Genomic DNA, 27,788 nt, shown 5'->3' on the forward strand with positions numbered 1-27,788 from the left:
CTTTAGAAATATCAACACAAAAAGGTTTCAGGCCAGGTGCGGTGGCTCCAGCCTGTAATCCCAGCACTTCGGGAGGCCAAGGCGAGCGGATAATGAGGTCAGGAGATCGAGACCATCCTGGCTAACACAGTGAAACCCTGCATCCCCTAAAAATACAAAAAATTAGCCGGGCATGGTGGCGGGCGCCTGTAGTCCCAGCTACTCGGAAGGCTGAGGCAGGAGAATGGCGTGAACCCGGGAGGCGGAGCTTGCAGTGAGCTGAGATCGCGCCACTGCACTCCAGCCTGGGCTGCAGAACAAGACTCCATCTCAAAAAAAAAAAAAAAAGGTTTCAATAATATCTTCTCCAAGAAAAGCATGAGTTGACAAAATATTATTACAGAGGTTGAGCCAATGTGATAGCTCTTCCATTTCAGAAAGGCAAGGAATTATTCTTAAAGAGTAAAAAATGCAGGTAAGTATTTTTGTTGGGAAAAAACAAGTCTCCTTTTGTGTTCTCTTACCATTGAGAACTCAAATCACTAGAAAAGTTCCTCAGTATGAAATATTTTAGCCTTCTAATTGCTGAGGGGGAACATTTATTAAAGTGCTTTTCATTTCTGAAGGAACATTGCTTAACAGAGTTTCTACATGTTTTTCTATTGCTAGTAATACAAAGGGGTCTTTCTTTCAGAGTTTCTGTAGTGGCAACATGCAAAGCATCTGTAGAGAGAAAAAGAAGAGCCAAGAAAAGGCAGTATTACCAAGATCCTCAGAGACTATTACTATATTATTGACAAAAAGTAAATTATGCCTTGAAAATTCTAATTAGGTTCTCCAAAATGGAAACTTTTTTGTGCTTTCAGGACAGTGACATTTGGAACAATATATTCTTTTACATAATAGGATGACAAAAGCATGACTATCCACCTAAGAAATTATACTTCTCTGAACATGTGTGTTTTTTCCAAAATCTGTGTTTTATATTAAGAATGCTGTAAGATGAGGGTACTACCGTCACTACAGACATAGCTATCACCTCAACTGCCTTCACAGGCAGTAGCCTCTAGAGATCTTTTGTACTTTTACCAGAAAACTCCAATGTGGGTAAAATACCACATATATATAATTTTGTTAAATTTCGGATGTTTGTCATATAGATATAAATACTTTTTAATAATCAGTTTCTTAGCTAGAAAAAAAGCCTTTTATTTCAAAGATAGGAAAACAAGAGATGCTCTACACACTGCATGAGCTACTGTAGCAGCCAGACTTTACTAACAGTGGAAATTCTTTCCTCTTCACTGTAATTTTTCTGTGATTTTGGGTAGCTTAGAAAGTTGTAGACCCAAAAACTGACTTATTGTATTACCTAAATAGAGAGAAAAGGAAGGAAGAGCAGATGAGAAGGAAAGAATTCAGGTAGAAACTGCAGCTAATATATACCTATTTTTCAATTATAAAGAGAAATAAGGTAATTTGAAAATATCTGCTTGGCAAACCAGAGTCCTCTTTAGGCTATTGCTGACTATGAGCTGTTTTCCGCTCTCCCAAACACTGCCACAATAGCTGGCAAAAGTATATAAGATCATGAATGAATCTATGCAACAATTTCTGACACAGAAATAGTCCAATATGGGGCCCTAGGATCTGGGTGAAGTTTCAGAATCTGATTCCTGTAACTCCCACTCATAGTTTGTTTCTAAAATCAGTTACATGACCTTTGAGAATAAATATATATAATGATGATATTTTATTAAGCTAAAAACTTCTTTCAACATTTACAATTTCTAAAACTGGGCCACCATAACATACTTGGCAGGCAGCAAACCAAATGATGGGCGTGCATTAGCTTTCATAGATTATGTCAATTAAGCACCTGATTATAAAATTGAGATTGCCTGCTTTGGAGAGCTGAAATTCTGAGGACACAGTAGTTAGCTTCAAGTAAAAAAATCTGTGGTCATAAAAAAAGACTTAAAAACCATGAAAAGAATGTTTGTTCTGTGTGGACTATCCTGAGATATAAAAGGTATTTTCCTTCTGTTTCAGAAAGATGCAAAATAAAGTCATGTGGCCAAGGAACGTAGGGTATAGACCTTATTAGTTTATAACAAAGAAGGGATCCCTATGGTTTGGTGTTTTGTGCTTTTTTAAGCATCTGCCTTGAAATTTTTATCACATAATTATGTAAAACAAACTATAATGCTTTGTAATATTTGCACTGGTGATTGTAACATCTTGCAATTCTGTACAATATAAGAACATCCAGTTTGTATATTCAGATCAAATTCTAAGGCAGTAAAAGAAAAAACTCTCAAATAGCATGTACTAAATTTTTACATATGAGCCAAACTAAGATTTTAGAAGTGTCCTTGGACTTGAAAGTCTTATTTTCAGATTAACAAATTTGACATACATACATATGCATACACACACTTTATAAATCACGCAATTTGTAAAAATAACAACTGAAGATTTTTGAAAACTTCTAAGTTATGTGTTTCAGTAAGTTTTTATCTATACACATACGTGTACAGCATACATAAACTGTAACACACATTCACACATTCAAATTAGCTTTGTTTTTTGAGGGAAGGGTAAAATTAATCCAAATATCTAGATATTATTCAATTTATTGACTTAATTTGGTCAACTGTATATCAATTGCAGCCTCAGTAGACTTCAGATAGACTCAGTAGATGCTTTTAATGCTGTTGAATTTTGTTGGTTGCTCTTTTATTTTTATTTTTTAAATAACCATGTTCTCTAGTTATAAAAGTTATATTTACTAGATGCATAAAACTTAGAATATACAAAGACTCACCAAAAAATATTCAAAGCCCATAAGCCTACTACCCAGAAACCACTACTGTTAATATTTGACGAATTTTTGGTGTAGTATCTTTTGGACTCTAATCTTACTACCCCAAGACCATCTCTATACAACATTTTGATGTATGTACTTCCACTCTTTTTTCTTAGTATCATTTAGCCTGTAGACAGGGCACAAAGCAAGCTACATCCCTCAGGAACCAAAGCCATTAAATGCCAACTGACAGTGAGTAGCCTGTTTGTCAACCAACCCTTTTGAAGGACTTGTGGTACTAGTGATGCTCAGAGGTAGAATCATCTTCCCTGCCAGCCCAGCACAACTAGAGAAGAAAGCCTGAGATACTGCAACCTGTTCACCTGCCCATCCACCTGCAGAACTCACAGTGCTCAATTAATGTTGTATTTAAAAGGACAAAGCCAAGTTCTACCACCAAACTCCTGTGGAACCTCAAGTTACTTCATGCCTCTGAGCCTCAGTCTGAGAAATGAGTCATTGCAGTTAAAATGATACAATGCATATAAATTCAGTACATGACAGAGTACTGTAAAAATCTAAGGGAAAAAAAAGAAAGTTGCTCCTAGGTGTGCTATTTCCCAAGACAACACATATCAGTAGTGAAAAAATAAATAAATCATTATTTTATACAGTAAAATAATCAAGTTTGAAAAGTGAGTATTTTTCACTTGGAAAGATAAAGCTACTTACTACTGAATTTATTAATGTTCCACTTAAAAACATTTTTAACTTTTTAATTTTTTCTAAGCTTGTCATCATGCAAAAAGTTGTTCACCATTATTGTTGACCATTAAATTATCCAATTGCATCTACTTTTCACTAATATGCATTGATTTATTAAAATAAACACAGCTGAGTTCCCAGTGTATATACTTTTAATGTGTAAAAGTTTGTAATCTTCCAAAGTAAAGTTTCTTCATGAGAAATAGCATTCTGATTTTATAATAAAATCCAATGTGACAATCAGACATCATATGTAGAAATTTTATTTCTGGCTTACAAAAGTTGTATCTATTATATTTTTTTAATAAGCTTGAAAGCATGAGAAGCAAAGGGATATTTTCCTATTTTATTCAAATTATATGAAACCATACATATTTATAATTATGCAATGCAGGACTCATGGATACAAAGAATAATGCTAGTCCTACATCCCTTTGTAGAATTAAATGTCTAAATATTTTATGCTGTTCAATGTTCTACAGCACATGGGAAAAAAAAAAAAAAAAAAAAAACTCTTGCCATAGAATATAGAACTAACATTTCTAGATTCTCAAATATAAAATTTTTTATATTCTCAAATATAAAAATTTGCTATATATTTAGAATAAATCAAAATTTATCAAATATAAGCACTTTCATCTCTGCCTATCCACTTGGATAATATTGAGAATTTTCTTTAAAAACCTACTATAATTGATTCTAATACATTCTATTAAACATTGATTCAATTATTTTTTAAAATCTTACACTTAAAAAGATAGTATAGCTATAGTTTCTTGTAAACCATCAAAAAATAGGTAAGTTATGATTTATAAAAATTATTCCAAATTATTATTTTAATTGGAAATAATTCAATTAATTTTATGAGTTTAACATGACCTTGATACGTAATAGGTCAAGAATGCTATAAAAAAGATAAATACTATAAAAAGATAAATACTATATAAAAACTATATTATTTATATAAATACTATATAAAGTATATAAATACTATATAAAGTATATAGTATAAAAACTATATAAATACTATATAATATAAAGTATTATATTTTGATATAATATAAAGTATTTGTTGATAAATATATAAGTATTTATATAAATACACAGTATTTATATAAATATCATAAAAAGGATAAATACCATCAAAAAGAGAGGTAATGAAAAATCTCACTGCAAAACATAGGTATGATAGAGGCAAGAACAAGATGGTAGAATACAAAGCTCCACTGATTGTCCCCCTCACAAGGACACCAAGTTAACAAGGACATCAAGTTAACAATCGACACGGAAATAAAAGACCTTCATAAGAGGTAAAAATTAAGTGAGCACTCGTAGTATCTGGTTTTAACTTCACATTGCTCAAAGAGGCACTGAAGAGATATAAAGAAGAGTCTGGAATAGCCGATGCCACTCCTCCCTACTGCAGACAGCTGCTCTGTGGTATGGAGAGCACCTCTGGGCACCGGGATAGGAAAAGCACATCAATTGTTAGGCATTGAACTCAGTGCCGGCTTGTTAGAGCAGAAAGAAAAATGGGACCAAACTCAGTTGATGTCTGTACACAGGGAGGATTTAAACCAGCCCTAGTGAGAAGGGAACTGCTATTCCCTGTGATCCAAACTTGACTGCCCACAAATCTTGCCACAGCAACCTACAGCACTCTGTGTCTCCAAGTAAACTTGAAAGACAGTCTAAGCCATAAAAATAGCAACTCATAGGTAAGTTCTAGTGCTGAATTAGGCCCAGACACAGTCAACTGATGCGGGGTGGGGTGACAAGACGTACTGAAACATCAGCTGGGCAGTAAAGGAAGTGTTGGCCTCACTCCTCCCCTAACCTCAGGCTGCACAGCTTGCTACTCCAAGAGACCCCTTCCTTCGCTTGAGGAAAGGAGAGAGAAGAATGGGCAGGACTTTGCCTTGCTTCTAGGATATCATCCCAACCATAGCATGATACGGCACCAGTCGGAGTCATGAGGCCCCCATTCCAGCTCCTACCTCCCAATAACTTTCTTAGACAAACCCTGGGCCAGAAGGAAACTCACTGCCTTGAAGGAAAGGATCCAGTCCTGGTAGCATTCATCACCTGCTAACTGAAGAGTCCTTGGGCCCTGAATAATCAGCAGCAACACCCGTAGCAACACCCGTACCTGTAGTAGCAGGTACTACATCAAGGGCCTTGGATGAACCTCTGAGACTTGCTGGCTTTAGGTGAGACTTGGCATATAACCAGTTGTGGTGGCTACAGGGCAAAACTCTTCCTGCTTGAGAAAAACAGAGGGAAAAATAAAGGAGACTTTGTCTTGCACCTTAGGTACCAGCATGGCAACAGCAAAGTAGAGTACCAGGCAAGTTTCTGGGGGTTCCCAATTATATGACTTGACCCTTGGATGGCATTTCTAGACTTGCCCTAGGCCAGAGGGGAGCCAACGTCCCTGGAGGGTGAGTCCTAGGTCAGGCATCATTCATTAAAAACAGATTTAAGAGACCCTGTACCTCTTAAGAGAATACTGGCCATAGTGCGGCAGTACTCCTCTTGACCTGGGGTGGCAGTGACCATGGGGTAAGGCTCCTCTCCCTTTGGAAAGGGGAAGGAAGAGTGGAAAAGACTGTATAATGTCATTTGAGTGCCAGCTCAGCCCCAGTACAATAGAATATCAGGTTGACTTCTAAAGTTTTTGACTCTAATCCCTGATTCCTGGACAGCATCCCTGGAACCATCCAAGGGAAGGACACAGGTCTGGCTGGCTTTGCCACCTGTTGATTGGAGAGCTCCAGGGCCTCGAGCAAAGATAGGCAGTAACCAGGGATTTGTTACAGCAGACCTTGGGCAAGACCCAGTGCTGTGCTGGCTTCAGGTCTGACCCAGTGGACGGTGGTGATGGCCAGAGGGGTACTTGGGTCACTCCACCCCCAGCTTTAGGTGTCTCAGAACAGATAAAGAGACTACGTATGTTTGGGAGAATGTAAGGGAAAGGACCAAGACAGTACTTCTACAAGCTTGCAAGAACCACAGCATTATTGGGCTGGGGGTGCCCCATAAAGCAGATACAACTTAGATCAGAATGCCTAAGTCTTTCTGAAAAAGCCTTGCCAAGAAGAACATCTACAAATAAGCTGCAATAAATATCTAACCCTTCCATGTTCTGACACTAAAGAATATCTACCAGCATCAACACCATCCAGGAAAACATGACCTCACCAAATAAACTAAATAAGGCACTAGGGACCAATCCAAAGAAACAGATATATGTGACCTTTCAGAGAATTCAAAACAGCTCTGTAGAAGAAACTCAATGAAACTCAAAACAACACGGGGAGGGAATTCAGAATTCTGTAAGATAAATTTAACAAAGATATTGAAATTATTTTAAAAACTCAAGAAGATATTCTGGAGCTTAAAACTGAAGTTGGTATAGTAAAGAATGCATCAGAGTCCTTTAATAGCAGAATGGATCAAGCAGAAGAATTAGTGAGCTTGGAGACAGGCTAATGGAAAATACACAGTCAGAGGAGACAAAAAAAAAAAAAAAAAAGAATAAAAAACAATGAAGCATGCTTGCATGATGTAGAAAATAGCCTCAACAAGGGCAACTCTAAGAGTTATTGGCCTTGAAAAGGAGATAAAGAAAGAGATAGAGGTAGAAAGTTTATTCAAAGGGATAATGACAGAGAATGTCCCAAACCCGGAGAAAGATATCAATATTCAACTATGAGAAGGTTATAGAATACCAAGCAGATATAACTCAAAGAAGACTACCTCAAGGAACTTAATAATCAAATTCCCAAAGTACAAGGATAAAGAAAAGATTCTAAAAGCAGGAAAAGAAAAAAAACAAATAACATACAATGGAGCTCTTATATATCTGGCAGCAGACTTTTCAGTGGAAATCTTACAGGCCAGAAGAGAATTGTATGAAAAATTTAAAGTGCTGAAAGAAAAAAACTTAAACTTAGTGTATCTGGTGAAAGTATTCTTCAAACATGAAGAAGAAGAAATAAAGACTTTCCCAGACAAACAAAAGCTTATATGAGCTATTATGAGCAATGCACTTATACTTATATTACATGACAATAAATTAGAAAATCTGGAAGAAATTGACAAATTCCTGGATAAATACAACCTACCAAAGTTTAATCAGGAAGAAGTCCAAAATGTGAGCAGGCTAATAACAAGTAACAAGATTGAAGCTGTAATAAAATTTTTCCAGTAAAGAAAAGCCTGGGACCCAATGATTTCATTGCCAAATTCTACCAAACATTTAAAGAACTAATACCAATCCTACTCAAACTGTTTCAATAAATAAAGGAGGAGGAAGTACTTCCAAACTCATTCTGCAAGGCCAGTACTACCCTGATACTGAAGCCAGACAAAGCCACATCAAAATCAGAAAATTGCAGACCACTATATCTGATGAATATTGATGCAAACATTCTGAACAAAATACTAGCAAACCAAATTCAACAATACGTTAGAAAGATCATTCATCATAACCAAGTGGGATTTATTCCTGGGATGCAAGGATGGTTCAACATACACAAATTAATCAATGTGATACATCATATCAATATAATGAAGTATAAAAACCATATGTTCATTTCAATTAATGCTGAAAAAGCATTTGATGAAATTCAACATCCCTTCATGATAAAACCCCTCAAAAAACTGGGTATAGAAAAGACACACCTCAACATAATAAAAGTCACATACAACAGACCCACAACTAGTATCATACTAAATGGGGAAAACCTGAAAGCCTTTCCTCTAAGATCAGGAATGTGACATGGATGTCCACTTTCACCACTGTTATTCAGCATAGCACTGGAAGTCCTAGCTAGAGAAATCAAAAGAGAAAGATATGAAGGGCATCCAATTTGGAAAGAAGGAAGTCGAATTATCATCGTTTGCAGATAATACGATCCTAAACTTGGGAAAACCTAAAGTTTCCACAAGAAAACTATTAGAACCACTATAAAAATTCAGTAAAGTTTCAGGATACAACATCAACATACAAAATCAGTAGCATTTCAACAGTGAACAATATGAAAAAGAAATCAAAAAATTAACTCATTTGCAATATATGTACTACCACACATAAAATTAATTACCTGGGAATTTACTTAGCCAAAGTGAAAGATCTCTATAATAAAAACTAAAAAAAAAAAAAAAAAAACAAACAAAAAACAAAAAACAAAAAAACAAACAAACAAAAAAAACACTGATTAAGGAAATTGAAAGGAACACAAAAAAATGGAAAAATACTCCACATTCATAGATTGGAAGAGTCAATATTGTTAAAATGCTTATACTACCTTAAGCAATTCAATGCAATCCCTATCAAAATACCAATGACATTCTTCACAGAAATAGATAAACAATCCTAAAATGCATATGAAACCACAAAAATACCCAGAATAGCCAAATCTATCCTAAACAAAAAGAACAAAACTGACAGAATCACAGCATCTGACTTTATATTATACTACAGAGCTATAATAATCAAAACAGTATGGTATTGGCATAAAAACAGATACATAGACCAGTGGAACAAAATTGAGAACGCAGAAACAAATCTTCTGCACAGCAAAGGCTACAATCAACAAAGTGAAGAAACAACACACAGAACAGGAGAAAATATTTGCAAACTACTACTCTGACAAGAGATTAATAACCAGACTATATAAGAAGCTCAAACAACTATACAGGAAAAAAAAACTAATAATCTAATCAAAAAATATGCAAAAGATTGGAATAGACATTTCTCAAAAGAAGACATACAAATGGCAAACAGGCATATGAAAAGAAGCTCAACATCACTAATTATCAAAGAAATGCAAATCACTGCAATGAGATATTACCTCATCCCAGTTAAAATGGCTTATATCCAAAAGACAGCCAATAACAAATGCTGGCAAGAATGTGGAGAAAAGGAAACTCTTGTGCACTGCTGGTGGGAATGTAAATTGGTACAGTCTGTATGGACAACAGTTTGGAACTTTCTCAAAAAACTGAGAATCGAGCTATCATATGATCCAGTAATCTCACAGCTGGATATATACCCAAAAGAAAGGAAATTAGTATAACTGAAAAAAATGTTCACTCCTTTATTAGTTTCAGCACTGTTTACAACAGCTAAGATTTGGAAGCAACCTAAGTGTCCATCAACAGATGAATGAATATAGAAAATGTTACATGTGCACAATACTATTTAGCCTTAAATAAAAAATGAGATATGGTCATTTGCAACAACATGTATGAAACTCGAGGTCATTATATTAAGAGAAATAAGCCAAGCACCGAAAGACAAACATCACATACTCTCACTTATTTGTAGGATCTAAAAATCAAATCAATTAAACTCAGGGACATAGTAGAAGGATGGTTACCAGAGGATGGGAAGCATAGTGGGAGATTTGTGGGGAGGCGAGGATAGTTAATGGGTACAAGAAATAAAAAGAATGAATATGAATTACTATTTAATAGCACAATAGAGTGACTAAAGTCAATTAATAACTTAATTGTATATTTTACATAACTTAAAGAATATAATTGGATTATTTGTAACTCAAGGAATAAACAATTGAGGGGATAGATATCCCATTCTCCATGATATGCTTATTTCACATTCCATGGCTGTATCAAAACATTCCATGTACCCCGTAAAAATATACATCTACTATATCCCTACAAAAATAAAATAAGTAAAAATTTTAAAAATAGATACAAATTTTCTAAATTATTAGTAAATAAAAATTATGATTATGAAGTAATATTTATACTGGGAAAGCAAGACAATTCTGTATCAGAAAAGCTATTAATATAATATAGCACATTGCCAAATTTAAATTCTATAATCACCTCTATAGAAATATAACAAAAATAAGTAAAATTTAACAGCATGATATTTAACCTATTGCTGCATCATTAACAAAAATGTCATGGTAAATACAATAATGCTAAATATTTAGAAGCATTGTCATTAAATTAAGGTAAAGTCAAGGATTCCCTCTATGACCCCTTCTGTTTTACAGTATATTATACATCTTAGCCAAAGCAAGAAGAAAAGAAAAGGAAATAAAATATAAGAATAAAGGAGTGTATAAAAAATTTATTTATAGATGATATTATTGTCTACCTAGATAATCCAGGAGAATCTACAAGTGGGAATGGGCTTTTAAAATACAGGAATAAATAACATTGCTGAATAATATTGTGCCTGTATACCAGTACTAACCAATCAATATTGTGCCTATATACCAGTACTAACCAATTATAATATGTAATAGATAAAAGATACTATTTATAATTCAGTAAAAACTCTAAGGTAACAAAAAAATAAATCTAACAAAATTATATAAAACTTTCAAGGAAAGAATTGCAATATAATGCAAAAAAAGTAAACAAATAAATGAAGAGAAGTACTGTATTCATAAATGGAAGATTTGCCATTCTAAATCTTACTTTTCATTCTCCCTCAAATGAAACTTTAGTGTAATTTAAATCAAAACAGCAACAAGAAACATGATGAGCTTATCTAAAGTTTAGGTGATAACAGCAAAATGTTAGGAATATAGTAAGATGACTTTGAAACAACGAAATTTGAGAAATTTCTCAACCATATATCAAGAATTTTACTAAGTTATAAGAAGAAGACAGGGTGATAGGGGCACACGTATAGAAAAATTGATAAATAGTGTAAGATAAAGTGCTTACAAACAGACCTATTCATATATCAATAATCATTTCATATGTGACAATTATAATTTGCCAATATCTATAAAAATCAATGATATATATAATTATGAACATATCGAACCAAACTAAGTTTCACAAATGAAGGAGAAATAAAGTCCTTTACAGACAAGCAAATGCTGAGGGATTTTGTCACCACTAAGCCTGCCTTACAAGAGCCCCTGAAGGCAGCACTAAATATGGAAAGGAAAAACCAGTACCAGCCACTGCAAAAACACAGCAAAATATAAATACCAATGACACTATGAAGAAACTACATCAACTAATGTGCAAAATAACCAGCTAGCATCATGATGACGGGATAAAATTCACATACAACAATATTAACCTTAAATGTAAATGGGCTAAATGCCCAATTAAAAGACAAAGACTGGCAAATTGGATAAAGAGTAAAGACCCGGCCGGGTGCAGTGGCTCAAGCCTGTAATCCCAGCACTTTGGGAGGCCGAGATGGGTGGATCATGAGGTCAGGAGATCGAGACCATCCTGGCTAACCCAGTGAAACCCCGTCTCTACTAAAAATACAAAAAACTAGCTGGGCGAGCTGGCGGGCGCCTGTAGTCAGTCCCAGCTACTCAGGAGGCTGCAGCAGGAGAATGGCGTAAATCTGGGAAGCGGAGCTTGCAGTGAGCTGAGATCCGGCCACTCCACTCCAGCCTGGGCGACAGAGCGAGACTCTGTCTCAAAAAAAAAAAAAAAAAAAAAGTAAAGACCCATAGGTGTGCTGTATTCAGAAGACCCGTCTCACATGCAGATACACACATAGGCTCAAAATAAAGGGATGGAGGAGTATTTACAAAGCAAATAGCAAAAAAAGAAAAGAAAAAGAAAAAAGAAAAAAAAAAAAAAAAAAGCAGGGGTTGTAATCCTAGTCTCTGATAAAACAAACTTTAACCAACAAAGATCAAAAAAGACAAAGAATGGTACTATATAATGGTAAAGGAATCAATGCAACAAGAAGAACTAACTATCCTAAATATATATGCTCCCAATATAGGAGCACCTAGATTAATAAAGCAAGTTCTTAGAGACCTACAAACAGACTTAGACTCCCACACAACAATAGTGGGAGACTTTAACACCACTGTCAATATTAGACAGATCAATTAGACAGAAAATTAACAAGAGTATTCAGGACTTGAGCTCAGCTCTGGACCAAGCAGACCTGATAGGTACCTACAGAATTCTCCAGCCCATATCAACAGAACATACATTCTTCTCAGCACCACATAGCACTTATTCTAAAACTGACCACATAATTGTAAGTAAAACACTCCTCAGCAAATGCAAAAGAATAGAAATCATAAGAAGCACCCTCTCAGACCACAGTGCAATCAAATTAGAGCTCAGCATTAAGAAACTCACTAAAAACCACACAACTACATGGAAACTGAACAACCTGCTCTGGAATGACTACTAGGTAAATAACGAAATTAAAGCAGAAATAACAAAGTTCTTTGAAACCGATGAGAATAAAGAGACAATGGATCAGAATCTCTGGAACACAGCTAAAGCAGTGCTTAGAGGAAAATGTATAGCACTAAATGCCCACATCAGAAAGTGGGAAAGATCTAAAACCTACACCCTAACATCACAATTAAAAGAACTAGGGACACACAATGTTCCCAGCATGCTGTTGGCATTGTTGTAAACAAATAGTTAAGGGCAAGATTCCTGCCAAGAGAATTAATGTGTGTTTTGAGCACCTTAAGCACTCTAAGAGCCAAGATAGCTTCCTGAAACATGTGAAGGAAAATGATCAGAAAAAGAAAGAAGTCAAAGAGAAAGGTACCTGGGTTCAGCTGAAGCTCCAGTCTGCTCCATCCAGAGAAGTACACTTTGTGAGAAAAAAAAATGGGAAGGAGCCTGAGCTGCTGGAAACTATTCCCTGTGAATTTGTGGCATAACAGGTGTTAGAAAAATAAATAAATGAAAGACCTCTGGACTGTTAAAAAATATTAATGATACACTGGAATCAACTTAAGTGTCCATTTGTGGTTTGTTCATACAATACAATAATATTCATTATTCATCAGTTGGAATAAACAATAGCAACATGAAACTATCTCAGAAACATTATATTGAATCAAACTCTCATGTACTGCTTGTCGAAAGGAGAATAACATTTTTGGAAAATAATTTCCTAACACAAACAAGACTTTCAAATATATTTATGTTCTTTGACTCGAAAACTCTTCTTGAAATTTTTAACTGTATTATAAGGAATATGGAAAAAGCCATAGGCACAAATATGTTCATCACTGAGTTATGTATAACAAAAATTGTAGAAGAAACGTAAATAAAACATGGGAAATTGGTGAGCTAAATTATGCATAGACAAGTGGAAAAATACTATATGTCCATTCAAAATAGCATGATAAAGCTTATAATAAAATACAGAGAAAACACAGTGCAAAATAATTTATCCAGGGCAATTGCTCTCAACATTAGGGATGATTTCCTAAATACCTCACGTAGTTCAAGTCAACTATTAACATAGAAATAAATGTAAGTGAAATGAGTAACTTAGAGAATATATCATCTGTGGTAGCATATTTTTACCATAAACTTCTTTTGTTTTCAGCCTTATCTCTCCTATTTCTCATTGGTTATCTTCAAAATGACAATATTGGGTAAAAATCATGTTTGTCTGAGTTTTTCATATACTCACTCATATGTAGAAGATTAAAAAAAGTTAATCTCATAGAGTTAGAGAAGAGAATGTTAGTTATCAAAGACTGCAATGGAGGAAATGCATGAAGAAGGATTGGCAGCATTCAACTGAAAAGAAGAGTGACTATAGTTAACAACAAAGTATTGTATATTTCAAAATAGCTAGAAGAGAGGTTTTGAAATGTTCCCAACACAGAGAAATAATAAATGTTCAAGCTGATAGATATTCTAAATGCCCTGACTTGATCATTACACACTCTTATTCATGTAAAAAGATATCACATGTACCCCACAGATATGTACAAATGTTATGTATTAGTGGAAAAATAAATAATAAATAATTATGGTTGTTTGGTTTTCTTTGCAATACTCTATTCAAATCAATTTCTATTCCAGTATTATTAATTTTCAGGCCCAATTTTCAGCACAAAACCAAACCATCATTTGAGAAACACTTGATAGTGATATAAAATACTAGAAATATTATAAATTATTAAAATTGGATACTAATAAAAATACAGCCCAATTGTTGCCAAAATCATTTACAGAATTTCTGATGTTTATAAACTATAGCATGTTTTATATGATCCTGGAAAAGATGGTGAGCATTTATTTTTGTGAGTTAAAATGACAGTCTTTGGGGGCGGAGCAAGATGGCCGAATAGGAACAGCTCCAGTCTCCAACTCCCAGCACGAGGGACACAGAAGACCAGTGATTTCTGCATTTTCAACTGAGGTACTGGGGTCATCTCACTAGGGAGTGCCGGACAATCAGTGCTGGTCAGCTGCTGCAGCCCGACCAGCAAGAGCTGAAGCAGGGCGAGGCATCGCCTCACCTGGGAAGTGCAAGGGGGAAGGGAATCCCTTTTCCTAGCCAGGGGAACTGAGACACACAACACCTGGAAAATCGGGTAACTCCCACCCCAATACTGCGCTTTAAGCAAATGGGCACACCAGGAGAATATATCCCACACCTGGCCGGGAGGGTCCCACGCCCACAGAGCCTCCCTCATTGCTAACACAGTAATCTGCGATCTAACCGCAAGGCAACAGCAAGGCTGGGGGAGGGGCGCCCACCATTGCTGAGGCTTAAGTAGGTAAACAAAGCTGCTGGGAAGATCGAACTGGGTGGAGCTCACAGCAGCTCAAGGAAACCTGCCTGTCTCTGTAGACTCCACCTCTCGGGACAGGGCACAGCTAAACAACAACAACAAAAAAAGCAGCAGAACCTCTGCAGACCCAAACAACTCTGTCTGACAGCTTTGAAGAGAGCAGTGGATCTCCCAACTCGGAGGTTGAGATCTGAGAAGGGACAGACTGCCTGCTCAAGTGGGTCCCTGACCCCTGAGTAGCCTAACCGGGAGACATCCCCCACTAGGGGCACTCTGACACCCCACACCTCACAGGGTGGAGTACACCCCTGAGAGGAAACTTCCAAAGTAAGAATCAGACAGGTACACTCGCTGTTCAGCAATATTCTATCTTCTGCAACCTCTGATGCTGATACCCAGGCAAACAGTGTCTGGAGTGGACCTCAAGCAATCTCCAACAGACCTACAGCTGAGGGTCCTGACTGTCAGAAGGAAAACTATCAAACAGGAAGGACACCTATACCAAAACCCCATCAGTACATCACCATCATCAAAGACCAGAGGCAGATAAAACCACAAAGATGGGGAAAAAGCAGGGCAGAAAAGCTGGAAATTCAAAAAATAAGAGGGCATCTCCCCCTGCAAAGGAGCGCAGCCCATCGCCAGCAACGGATCAAAGCTGGTCAGAGAATGACTTTGACGAGATGAGAGAAGAAGGCTTCAGTCCATCAAACTACTCAGAGCTAAAGGAGGAATTACGTACCCAGCACAAAGAAACTAAAAATCTTGAAAAAAGAGTGGAAGAATTGACAGCTAGACTAATTAATGCAGAGAAGGTCATAAACGAAATGACAGAGATGAAAACTATGACATGAGAAATACGTGACAAGTGCACAAGCTTCAGTAACCGACTCAATCAACTGGAAGAAAGAGTATCAGCGATTGAGGATCAAATGAATGAAATGAAGCGAGAAGAGAAACCAAAAGAAAAAAGAAGAAAAAGAAATGAACAAAGCCTGCAAGAAGTATGGGATTACGTAAAAAGACCAAATCTACGTCTGATTGGGGTGCCTGAAAGTGAGGGGGAAAATGGAACTAAGTTGGAAAACACTCTTCAGTATATCATCCAGGAGAACTTCCCCAACCTAGTAGGGCAGGCCAACATTCAAATTCAGGAAATACAGAGAACGCCACAAAGATACTCCTCCAGAAGAGCAACTCCAAGACACATAATTGCCAGATTCACCAAAGTTGAAATGAAGGAAAAAATCTTAAGGGCAGCCATAGAGAAAGGTTGGGTTACCCACAAAGGGAAGCCCATCAGACTAACAGCAGACCTCTCGGCAGAAACTCTAAAAGCCAGAAGAGAGTGGGGGCCAATATTCAACATTCTTAAAGAAAGAATTTTCAACCCAAAATTTCATATCCAGCCAAACTAAGTTTCATAAGTGAAGGAGAAATAAAATCCTTTACAGATAAGCAAATGATTAGAGATTTTGTCACCACCAGGCCTGCCTTACAAGAGACCCTGAAGGAAGCACTAAACATGGAAAGGAACAACCAGTACCAGCCATTGCAAAAACATGCCAAAACGTAAAGAGCATTGAGGCAAGGAAGAAACTGCATCAACTAACGAGCAAAATAACCAGTTAATATCATAATGGCAGGATCAAGTTCACACATAACAATATTAACCTTAAATGTAAATGGACTAAATACTCCAATTAAAAGACACAGACTGGCAAACTGGATAAAGAGTCAAGACCCATCAGTCTGCTGTCTTCAGGAGACCCATCTCACATGCAGAGACATACATAGGCTCAAAATAAAGGGATGGAGGAAGATCTATCAAGCAAATGGAGAACAAAAAAAAAGCAGGGGTTGCAATCCTAGTCTCTGATAAAATAGACTTTAAACCATCAAAGATCAAAAGAGACAAAGAAGGCCATTACATAATGGTAAAGGGATCAATTCAACAGGAAGAGCTAACTATCCTAAATATATATGCACCCAATACAGGAGCACCCAGGTTCATAAAGCAAGTCCTTAGAGACTTACAAAGACACTTAGACTCCCATACAATAATAATGGGAGACTTTAATACTCCACTGTCAACATTAGACAGATCAACGAGACATAAAGTTAACAAGGATATCTCTGCACCAAATGGACCTAATAGACATCTATAGAACTCTCCACCCCAAATCAACAGAATATACATTCTTCTCAGCACCACATCACACTTATTCTAACATTGACCACATAATTGGAAGTAAAGCACTCCTCAGCAAATGTACAAGAACAGAAATTATAACAAACTATCTCTCAGACCACAGTGCAATCAAACTAGAACTCAGGACTAAGAAACTCAATCAAAACCGCTCAACTACATGGAAACTGAACAACCTGCTCCTGAATGACTACTGGGTACATAACGAAATGAAGGCAGAAATAAAGATCTTCTTTGAAACCAATGAGACCAAAGATACAACATGCCTGAACCTCTGGGACACATTTAAAGCAGTGTGTAGAGGGAAATTTATAGCACTAAATGCCCACAAGAGAAAGCTGGAAAGATCTAAAATTGACACTCTAACATCACAATTAAAAGAACTAGAGTGGCAAGAGCAAACACATTCAAAAGCTAACAGAAGGCAAGAAATAATTAAGATCAGAGCAGAACTGAAGGAGGTAGAGACACAAAAAACCCTCCAAAAAATCAATGAATCCAGGAGTTGGTTTTTTGAAAAGATCAACAAAATTGACAGACCACTAGCAAGACTAATAAAGAAGAAAAGAGAGAGGAATCAAATAGATGCAATAAAAAATGATAAAGGGGATATCACCACCGACCCCACAGAAATGCAAACTACCATCAGAGAATACTATAAACACCTCTACACAAATAAACTAGAAAATCTAGAAGAAATGGATAATTTCCTGGACACTTACACTCTTCCAAGACTAACCCAGGAAGAAGTTGAATCCCTGAATAGACCGATAGCAGGCTCTGAAATTGAGGCAATAATTAATAGCCTACCAATCAAAAAAAGTCCAGGACCAGATGGATTCACAGCTGAATTCTACCAGAGGTACAAGGAGGAGCTGGTACCATTTCTTCTGAAACTATTCCAATCAATAGAAAAAGAGGGAATCCTCCCTAACTCATTTTATAAGGCCAACATCATCCTGATACCAAAGCCTGGCAGAGACACAACAAAAAAAGAGAATTTTAGACCAATATCCCTGATGAACATTGATGCAAAAATCCTCAATAAAATACTGGCAAACCGGATTCAGCAGCATATCAAAAAGCTTATTCACCATGATCAAGTGGGCTTCATCCCTGGGATGCAAGGCTGGTTCAACATTCGCAAATCAATAAACATAATCCAGCATGTAAACAGAACCAAAGACAAGAACCACATGATTATCTCAATAGATGCAGAAAAGGCTTTTGACAAAATTCAACAGCCCATCATGCTAAAAACGCTCAATAAATTCGGTATTGATGGAATGTACCTCAAAATAATAAGAGCTATTTATGACAAACCCACAGCTAATATCATACTGAATGGCCAAAAACTGGAAAAATTCCCTTTGAAAACTGGCACAAGACAGGGATGCCCTCTCTCACCACTCCTATTCAACATAGTGTTGGAAGTTCTGGCTAGGGCAATCAGGCAAGAGAAAGAAATCAAGGGTATTCAGTTAAGAAAAGAAGAAGTCAAATTGTGCCTGTTTGCAGATGACATGATTGTATATTTAGAAAACCCCATTGTCTCAGCCCAAAATCTCCTTAAGCTGATAAGCAACTTCAGCAAAGTCTCAGGATACAAAATTAATGTGCAAAAATCACAAGCATTCTTATACACCAGTAACAGACCAACAGGGAGCCAAATCATGAATGAACTTCCATTCACAATTGCTTCAAAGGGAATAAAATACCTAGGAATCCAACTGACAAGGGATGTAAAGGACCTCTTCAAGGAGAACTACAAACCACTGCTCAGTGAAATCAAAGAGGACACAAACAAATGGAAGAACATACCATGCTCATGGATAGGAAGAATCAATATCGTGAAAATGGCCATACTGCCCAAGGTTATTTATAGATTCAATGCCATCCCCATCAAGCTACCAATGAGTTTCTTCACCGAATTGGAAAAAACTGCTTTAAAGTTCATATGGAACCGAAAAAGAGCCCGCATTGCCAAGACAATCCTAAGTCAAAAGGACAAAGCTGGAGGCGTCACGCTAGCTGACTTCAAACTAGACTACAAGGCTACAGTAACCAAAACAGCATGGTACTGGTACCAAAACAGAGATGTAGACCAATGGAGCACAACAGAGTCCTCAGAAATAATATCACACATCTACAGCCATCTGATCTTTGACAAATCTGAGAAAAATAAGAAATTGGGAAAGGATTCCCTATTTAATAAATGGTGCTGGGATAATTGGCTAGCCATAAGTAGAAAGCTGAAACTGGATCCTTTCCTTACTCCTTATACGAAGATTAATTCAAGCTGGATTAGAGACTTAAATGTTAGACCTAATACCATAAAAACCCTAGAAGAACACCTAGGTAGTACCATTCAGGACATAGGCATGGGCAAGGACTTCATGTCTAAAACACCAAAAGCAATGGCAGCAAAAGCCAAAATTGACAAATGGGATCTCATTAAACTAAAGAGCTTCTGCACAGCAAAAGAAACTACCATCAGAGTGAACAGGCAACCTACAGAATGAGAGAAAATTTTTGCAATCTACTCATCTGACAAAGGGCTAATATCCAGAATCTACAAAGAACTCAAACAAATATACAAGAAAAAAACAAACAACCCCATCAAAAAGTGGGCAAAGGATATGAACAGACATTTCTCAAAAGAAGACATTCATACAGCCAACAGACACATGAAAAAATGCTCATCATCACTCACCATCAGAGAAATGCAAATCAAAACCACAATGAGATACCATCTCACACCAGTTAGAATGGCAATCATTAAAAAATCAGGAAACAACAGGTGTTGGAGAGGATGTGGAGAAATAGGAACACTTTTACACTGTTGGTGGGATTATAAACTAGTTCAACCATTATGGAAAACAGTATGGCAATTCCTCAAAGATCTAGAACTAGATGTACCATATGACCCAGCCATCCCACTACTGAGTATATACCCAAAGGATTATAAATCATGCTGCTATAAAGACACATGCACACGTATGTTTATTGCGGCACTATTCACAATAGCAAAGACTTGGAATCAACCCAAATGTCCATCTGTTACAGACTGGATTAAGAAAATGTGGCACATATACACCATGGAATACTATGCAGCCATACAAAAGGATGAGTTTGCATCCTTTGTAGGGACATGGATGCATCTGGAAACCGTCATTCTTAGCAAACTATCACAAGAACAGAAAACCAAACACCGCATGTTCTCACTCATAGGTGGGAACTGAACAATGAGATCACTTGGACTCGGGAAGGGGAACATCACACACTGGGGCCTATCATGGGGAGGGGGGAGGGGGAGGGATTGCATTGGGAGTTATACATGATATGAATGATGAATTGATGGGTGCTGACGAGTTGATGGGTGCAGCACACCAACATGGCACAAGTATACATATGTAACAAACCTGCACGTTATGCACATGTACCCTAGAACTTAAAGTATAATAAAAACTAACTAAATAAATAAATAAACAACCAAAAAATGACAGTCTTCTAAAAACAACATATAACCAGTTTGTAATTTATTTGCCTGCCAGCTATACAGTTGAAATGATAGGTTTTCATATTTATGTTGGCAAGTTATTTAAATACATAACGAAATCTAAATGATACATAAATTAAATCCTAAGTTTTATGCAGCATTCAAAAGTAACTTTAAAATATTTAGTCTTTTCCTTATTACAATATTGTAATAACTGTCTATATGGCCCTCAAATAGTGATGTCTGTGTCAACTCACAGAATATGTCAATGTGACTTCATTTGGAAAAGAAAATTGCAGATATAGTTAAGGATCTTGACATGAGATGACTCTGGATTATGCATATGAGTCCTAAATCCAATGATAAATATTCTTATAAGAGACATACAAAGGAGAAACCCACACAGCAGAGTAGAGGGCAATGTCAAGACAGGTAGAGATTTGGGTACTGCAGCTACGAGCCAAGAAACATCCAAGAATACCTGGAACAAGTAGAAACTGAAAGTGGCAAGAACAGGAATATCCCATAGGGCATCTGAAAGAAACACAGCCCAGCTGACACTAGGATTTTGAACTCCTGACCACCAGAACTGTGGGAGAATCAATTTCTGTTGTAATTTTAATAATTTTTGTTGTTTTAAACCACCAAGGTCGTGGTATCATTTTAAAAAATAGGAACCAGCTTATTTTGTTTCAAACTTTATTTATTTATCTCAAAATAAATTATTCATTACAGAAGCAACAAGAAACAATACTCCATTCTATAATTGTTCTTTTTTAAAAACAAAACCTTTTGATTTTTTAATAGCAAATACATCCCTTTATAAATGTATACTAATCCTTGAAGGTCAGAATGAAAAACATACACAAAAATATACATAGCAAAAGACTACCAAATCAATATGTGTTTTCATTATCAATTTTGACGGAGGTAATTTGTTATTCATTGTAAAGTTCCAAAATAAGCTACTTTCTACCTTTTAAAAGAATTTTAGCTTTAAAGCCTGTACACCCCTAAATATATATCTAATCATTAAATCTTCCAGATATAGTGAATTGAGCACATCAAATTCTTATGACAATTACAGGGTTTATTATTATTCAACAAATTTATCATTGTCATCATATCTACTAAAACTCAACAACATTAAGAAGAGATTTCATAGCATTCTAAATAAATATTAAACAGAAAAATACCATAAATTTTGCCTTTTATCCTCATGCATTTACTAAGAACAGATGGAAGGCAGAGAGAAATTTGTCTGTTTGTGGCAGGAAAAAATCTCTGAATTTCGCACATGTATCCCAGAACTTAAAGTAAAATTTTTAAAAAATCTGAAATATTTGTGCACAATTTGCAATTCATCACATTTATCACCTACCACTATTAGACTCCCTCTAACATCCTTGACATCTCTAAATAACATTTGAATTCCCAAAATCCTATCAAAGATTCAAATTATAAAAATTATTTTATTCACTAAAGCACCTAATGAGCATAAATTATTCTATTATGTACTATATATTACTTTTTAAAGGGAATTTAAAAATAAATGAAATAGATATACTGATTTTGAGTCAGTTTTCTCAAAATTTCTCTAGACCAACATCACTCTCTCCAAACATTTTCGAGAGATTTCTTCAGAGGTACCATGACAACTTTTCAGCAACACCCTATTTGTAGAGTAGTCAAAAGGGTGCATGACCAAACGAGTTTGCAGTTCTTGGGGCCTTGTCAGCTAACATGGTCTAAACCAACTTAAGGCATCAGCCTACATCCACGTTGGTATCATTCTACAAGCAAACTCCATTCACAACCCTGAGTTTAGCAAATTCTACCATGTATCTTAACCTAGATAATTATTTTTCTCTATTCATATTTGTCTTGCTATAGGCTACAGCCACATGAATTAGTGTTTTTATTTTATTCATTGTTTTTAGTTTTTTTAAACACACAGTGCAGATATACTATCTCATTGGATGCTCTAGTCAATAAAACAATCTTCATAACACCAATGGAAAAGTCTCAGAAACATAATGTTGAGTAAAAACGCTATATATGTATATATTGTAGATTCCATGCATATGAAATACAGAAAGAGGCAAAATTAGTACACGATGCCAGGGTAGTGATCATCCTTGGGGATACATAAAACTGAAAGAGGATACACAGGGGCTTCTTAGGTGCTGGTTGTATTCTTTTATGATTTGCATGCTGTTTACATAGGCATATTCCATTTGTAAACAGTCAAGATGTACATTTGTAATTGACATTTTTTTTCTGTATATATGTTAGATTTCAATTAAGTTCCCAATTACTTAACTAAGAACCAGCGACATCGTTGAATGGGAAGTATCACTACTGTATTTCTTCATGGGTCACATTTTCCCCATCAAAAATATCTGAATCCTGTTAAATATTGCTGCACTTCCTTTAGAAAATAGTGAAAGATAATGATCAATTCAAAGATGAACTTTTGCAAGCAGACTTTTGATTTTTATTTCAAATCTAATTCCTGTGAATTACTTTTCCTCTGAAAAACCTGAGAGTGCTGATATGTATGTGTACTTTTAGCTTTAAAGCCTGTACACCCCTAAATATATATCTAATCATTAAATCTTCCAGATATAGTGAATTGAGCACATCAAATTCACAAATAGAAGCAGAGTTGTACTCTACAAATTTTCACTTTGTGCTATTATCTAACTTAATGCTGATGCACAGAAAACAGAAAAATACTTTTGAAATCCATTGAGTCAGGATAACCACGAACTCAAAGGATAATCAAAAACTGAAGGAAACACATGTGTGTACTAGTAAAAAAAATAAACTACACATTAAGTTCCGAGTGGTTCCCTTAACAGCTGTGTGACTTTAGAGACTTTGTTTCACCATTCTCAGTCTCAGTGTTCTCACCTGCAACAGACTCTTCGTTGAAAGGAGAAACAATTTTGGGCATAGGAAATGTTTCCCAAAATAAGAACAGAATATTTCAAATGTGTTTTATAAATCACTTAATAATGCTATGATATAATCAAATATCTGTATTTTATGGAAAACTACTCTGAGACCATACTTGCATAACTTGTCTTTGCATTATGTTATCTACATGTGTGTAAGGTCACTTGTAAATCCATATCCACACTTACATTAAATGGGGAAACTTTGAAAGTGCTAAATTTAGTCTTTCTGACATATTATTTGAGAAAAGGGAGAATGTTAATGCAATAGGCAAACTTTTTGCTCATGTTAATAAAAATGATATCTTATTGAATCTCAACCTGCTAGAAGGAACTCCGAATTTTTAATGAAACATTCAAGAATGGAATTCTCATTAACCTTGGACATCCTCCAGATGCTTCTTTGATAATATTAACTACCTTAAACACCATGTGGTTTCAACCCACTGACCCATACAATACCTGGTGTGAATGCACATGTGAAAGCTGAAATCAAAGTTTGGGAAAGGTGGGTTGCCCAAGTCAGATGAACCTCTACAGACTCAATATTTTTGTTAGCCTTTGTTGAGTAAAGTTCACATCGTGTCTCCCCCACCCCCCACCCCTTTAGCTACTTATCCAGATGATAACATTGTGTGTTCAATGTTGTCTTTAATTTTAAAGGCAGTTGAATTGTCTGGATAGCAGGAATCTAAAGCCCCACACTAAAAGTTTCTACAGCACTTTTGTAGCCAATGATGGACTTAATTAAAATAATATCAAGATTTTTAACTCTAAATTTATAATTAAAGATGCAATCTGCTCTACTCATTTAAATTTCAAGAAGCAGAAAAGCAAGGAAAGCCTCATAAAGATAGAAATTTTGTATACTCTGTTCATTTCTGTATCTCCAGCACTCAGTACAATGGTTGGCACATATAACAGTAGTGCTCAACAACTATTCATTGAATAAATGAATGAATGAATGTTTCCCACTAGCAGACAGGGAAATTAACTTACATTGGCAAATCTTGCTTCGCCTACCAGATAACTCATAAAAAGTTTTAATATTATGCCCTGTTTCATTATTTTCTTTCCTGGCTTTCCTCTGGTAATTTCTAATATTTATCATTTGAAAGATTTTTCAGTTATTTACTGTACAAATTGCTTTCATATAAAATATGATGCTCAGAACTAAAAATCAGTTTCACAGCTGTGGTATAATCAAAAGTGGCATAGCAATTATATTTCTTTATTTATTCCAGACATCATACTTTTCACTTTTTATAAAAATAATATTTAAATTATTCTAGTTGTGTTATTGATGAAAGCATTATAATGTTGGCTTATGTTGAATTGAAGTCTATTAAACTCTTTTGACCAGGTATCACCAACACAAAAATACACTGAGGACTATATTAGAACACAAATGATAAGTTTTACATTTATATCTATGATTTTAACACTTCAGGTTTATCACTTCTACCTATTGAAATTAAAAAAAAATTATCAGTGGTAAATATATTAGTCATCATTGTGGAGCAGTGCCATACATACCTTAATCTAAAGCTCTTCTTTATAGCTAAATTATACTTGTTTAAAGCAATTTTTCCTCTTAGAAGCAATGGAAAGAAAGTTTGGCAGTTTCTAAATCACCAGGGCTATTACAACTAATCCCTAAATCTTTTCTTGATCTTAGCTAGAACTGTAGGTGCTGGGTAGGGGTCTATGCAGCGATATTTAAATTCGGGAGGTACAAGATCACACAGAAGAGCAAAAGAGAAAAATCTAAACTAGGAAATGGGCAACATTCAAAAGGTTCTATCTACTAGAATTGAAGCTAGAAATTCTTCTAGCAATTCCTTTCATATGTGGTCTCTTCTCATTCTTACCTTCCTTGAACCTCAAAAATAATGGAACATAAAGTATACTGGTGTGGATGAACACCAAGTCTTCCTTATTTAAATGCCTTTCTTATTCAAAGAGTCAGTTAAATATTATGGAATGTGCTCATACTAACCATAAGGTATTTTCTGAACTTCTTTTTTTTAACATAAAAAGTCCTATGACACATTTTTATATGAAGAATGTATCATAAGTTTAACACATCATTTAAATTCATACACACACACACACACACTTAACTTTTGGGTTCTAACCTCTATATCATAGATTGATATATACTTGAATTGTACATCTAGGGGGAATCTTAGTGTTTTCATACTTTTCTGCTTTCTTTGAAACAGTGAGCATTTAGAAAATAAGAACTGTATCTCAATGACATTAGAAGGTAGCTACTTTATTAATTCATTGTGATGATGAAGATAGTGGTGGTGGCAATTATAAAGTATAAGCTAATTAGCAGTATGTTCACAATAATTTTCATAAAGCAATATTTTAAGAAAAAGTGCCACACATACACCTACCATATGTATTATTTGTAGTATTCATTATAATTGTGCAGAAAAGGGAAAAGGTGAACTATATCCTAATCATGTAACAAATATATATCGAGCAGTAGTCTAGGCACTAAGAATAGAGGAGCAAAACACAAATGGCAAGTTGCTGTCTGCATAGAGCTTCCATTTCTTTCTGTCTTCCAGCTCCTCTTCCACTTGTTCTTCTCCTTCTTCTTCTCTTTCTCCTTCTTCTTCTCCTTCTTCTTCTCTTCCTCCTTCTTCTTTTCCTTCTTCTTCTCCCTCCTCTTCCTCTTTCCTCTCCTCTTTTTCTTTTCCTCCTCCTCCTCTACATCTTTCTCTTTCTTCTTTTTTTCTCTCAAGCATAGAAAAACATTATAAGTCCTATACTCTACATCTAAATATAAAAATAACTCTAAGTGGATATTTGCTATTCAGAAGGTAAGGAGGAGCAAGTTATGTCTTACATGGATGGCAGCAGGCAAAGAGAGAGCTTGTGCAGGAAAACTCTCATTTTTTAAACTATCAGATTTCATGAAACTTATTCACTATCACGAGGACAGCATGGAAAAGACCTGCCCCCATGATTCAATCATCTCCCACAGGGTCCCTCTCACAACACATGGGAATTATGGAAGATACAAGATGAGATTTGGGTGGGAACACAGAGTCAAACCATATCATTCCACCCCTGGCCCCTCCCAAATCTCATATCTTCACATTTCAAAATCGATCATGCCTTCCAAACAGTCCCCCAAAGTCTTAACTCATTTCAGCATTAACTCACAAATCCACAGTCAAAACTCTCATCTGAGTCAAGGCAAGTCCCTTCCACCTATAAGCCTGTAAAATCAAAAGCAAGTTAGTTACTTCCTAGATACAATAGGGGGACAGGCATTGGGTAAATACAGCCATTCCAAATGGGAGAAATTGGTCAAAACAAAGGGGCTACCGGCCCTATGCAAGTCCAAAATCAAGAAGGGCAGTCAAATCTTAAGGCTCCAAAATGATCTTCTTTGACTCCATGTCTCACATCCAGGTCACATTGATGCAAGGGGTGGTTTCCCAAGGTCTTGGGCGGCTCTGCTCCTGCGGCTTTGCAGGGTACAGCCTCCTTCCTGGCTGCTTTCACCGCCTGGTGTTGAGTGTCTGCAGCTTTTCCAGGCAAACAGTGCAAGCAGTTGGTTGGTCTACCGTTCTGGGGTCTGGAGGATGGTGGTCCTCTTCTCAGCTATACTAGGCAGTGCCTCAATAGGGACCCTGTGTGGGAGCTCCAACTCCACATTTCCCTTCTGCACTGCCCTAGCAGAGGTTCTCCATGAGAGCCCCGCCCCTGCAGTAACTTCTGCGGCGCAACCAGGCATTTCCATACATCCTCCGAAATCTAGGTGGAGGTTCCCACACCCCGATTCTTGACTTCTATGCACTCACAGGTTCAACACTATGTGGAAGCTGCCAAGGCTTGGGGTTTCCACCCCCTGAAGCCACAGCCACAGCTCTATGTTGGCCCCTTTCAGTCACAGCTGGAGTAGCTGGGATGCAGGGCACCAAGTCCCTCGGCTGCACACAGCACAGAGACACAGAGCCTGGCCCACGAAACTACTTTTTCCTAGGCTTCCAGGCCTGTGATGGGA

This window comes from Piliocolobus tephrosceles, chromosome 2 (genome assembly GCF_002776525.5).
Source record: "Piliocolobus tephrosceles isolate RC106 chromosome 2, ASM277652v3, whole genome shotgun sequence".
Taxonomy (NCBI): Eukaryota; Metazoa; Chordata; class Mammalia; order Primates; family Cercopithecidae; genus Piliocolobus; species Piliocolobus tephrosceles.